Source organism: Babylonia areolata, chromosome 12 (genome assembly GCF_041734735.1).
Source record: "Babylonia areolata isolate BAREFJ2019XMU chromosome 12, ASM4173473v1, whole genome shotgun sequence".
NCBI lineage: Eukaryota > Metazoa > Mollusca > Gastropoda > Neogastropoda > Buccinidae > Babylonia > Babylonia areolata.
Window position 1 is genome coordinate 15,524,921 of NC_134887.1, and position 2,500 is coordinate 15,527,420.

At 47.2% G+C, this 2,500-nt stretch overlaps 1 protein-coding gene across 1 annotated transcript in view; it reads left to right on the forward strand.

Moving 5' to 3' along the window:
• The window catches only part of LOC143288403 (lactase/phlorizin hydrolase-like), a 68,614-nt gene that overhangs the window by 531 nt on the left and 65,583 nt on the right, over window positions 1-2,500 (forward strand). The gene's annotated exons all lie outside the window — the stretch shown is intronic.

Here is a 2,500-nt window from a genome sequence, read left to right on the forward strand (position 1 = left end):
GATTTGTTGTACTACATTTTGTCACAACAGATCAATTATCTGTGTGAAATTCGAGCTGCTCTCCACAGGGAAAGCACGTCGCTTCAGTGCAAACGCTCACACATTTGTTTCCATTTCTTATAACCTCCAAGTGTATCTATTTCCCCATCAAAATGGATTTTCCACCACTTACTTTACCAGGAACACCTCTCCCGTTGCCGTGGGTTATTTTACGCGCGCTAAGTGCATCATGCTACACGCTCGACCTTTAGAGTTATTGTCTCGCCCGAATGACTAGCGTCCAGACCACCACTCAAGGTCTAGCGGAGGTGGGAGAAAATACTGGCGAGTGCGGGGTTCGATTCCTTGCCAAGGCGGACGCGTGACCACTCGGCCATCACGGAGTGTACGCGGTGATGCCTTTTCTTCTTCTTCTTCTTCTGCGTTCGTGGGCTACAACTCCCACGTTCACTCGTATGTACACGAGTGGGCTTTAACGTGTATGACCGTTTTTACCCCGCCATGTAGCCACCCACACTCTGCTTTCGGGGGTGTGCATGCTGGGTAAGTTCTTGTTTCCATAACCCACCGAGCGCTGACAAGGATTACAGGATCTTTAACGTGCCGTATTTGATTTTCTGCTTGCGTATACACACGAAGGTGGTTCAGGCACTAGCAGGTCTGCATATATGTTGACCTGGGAGATCGGAAAAAATCTCCACCCTTTTACCCACCAGGTGCCGTCACCGAGATTCGAACCCGGGACCCTCAGGTTGAAAGTCTAACGCTTTAACCACTCGGCTATTGTGCCCGTCAATGTCTTTTCAAACTGCGATCTCCCACCGTTCCTGAGACCGCAGTGGGAATCTGACAAGAGACGTGTGAGCACCCCTTGACTGCCGTAAACGTATTACGTACGTGCATAGTGACGTCACTGATGACGTCATCAGAAAAAAGAAATAGCTCTGGAAGGCTGAAAATTCACACAATTCGTCTACAGTGGTATATCTCCAGACCATTTTCTCAGTTTTAGGCTTATTGTTTTGGATAATGTTTTATGACCTGAAACACCACTTTCTGCTGTTTTCCCCCTGGCACTGTTAAGTCTAAAACACGAGGTTCTGATTTAGGCAAGCATTGGCAGCCGTCCTTCTTTCTCTGAGAGAGACTGGAACTAAATTTCCTGACTTCAAAGAGTGGCAGGTATGATAATTATTCTGCGCGTCTGATCTGCTGTAATTCTGTTCGTCAGATTCATGCTTAAGTATTGCAAGTAGTGTTTGAATTAGTGGTGCGTGTTGTTCGAATCATTTGTATTTGTATTTCTTTTTATCACAACAGATTTCTCTGTGTAAAATTCGGGCTGCTCTCCCCAGGGAGAGCGCGTCGTTACACTACAGCGCCACCCATTTTTTGTATTTTTTTTTCCTGCGTGCAGTTTTTCATTTGTTTTTCCTATCGAAGTGGATTTTTCTACAGAATTTTGCCAGGAACAACCCTTTTGTTGCCATGGGTTCTTTTACGTGCGCTAAGTGCATGCTGCACACAAGACCTCGGTTTATCGTCTCATCCGTATGACTAGCGTCCAGACCATCACTCAAGGTTTGGTGGAGGGGGAGAAAATATCGGTGGCTGAGCCGTGATTCGAACCAGCGCGCTCAGATTCTCTCGCTTCCTAGGCGGACGCGTTACCTCTAGGCCATCACTCCACTTACTTACTCATACACTCACTTACTCACTCACTCACTCACTGACATTATCGCTGACATGGATTACAAACTCTTTAACGTGCGTGCGTATCTGATCTTCTGCGTGCGTATACACACGGGGAGGGTTTAGGCACGAGCAGGTCCGCACAAAATTATGTTGACCTGGGAGGTCGGAAAAATCTCCACCCTTAGCCCACTCAGATCACTCGGTCAAGAATCCAGAACTCTTTCCATTTGACCACCGCCCCTGTTCCTTCCCTGATCCCCCAACATGTACACACCAAGTCGAAAAGTGGAAGTGGGGCCAAGAAAAGAAAAAGAAAACTGAGAGTCCCGGGTTCGAATCTCGGTAACAGCAACTGGTGGATAAAGGCTGGAGATTTTTCCGATCTCCCAGGTCAACATAATTATGTGCAGACCTGCTTATGCCTGAACCGCCTTCGTGTGTTTACGCACGCAGAAGATCAAATACGCACGTTAAAACTACTGTAATCCATGTCAGCGTTCTGTGGGGTTATGGAAACAAGAACATACCTAGCATGCACCCCCCACCCCGAAAACGGAGTATGGCTGCCTGAAAGGCGGGGCAAAAACCTTCATACACGTACAAGCCCACTCGTGTAATACGAGTGAACGTGGGAGTTGCAGCCCACAAACGAAGAAGAAGAAGGAAGAAGAAGAAGAAGAAGAAGAGGAAGAAGAAGAAGAAGAAGAAGAAGAAGAAGAAGAAGAAGAAGAAGAAGAAGAAACTGATACTCACAGACGTATCAGACATGCTTCGGTCATGATGCACGATCCGTCTCAGATCAGGC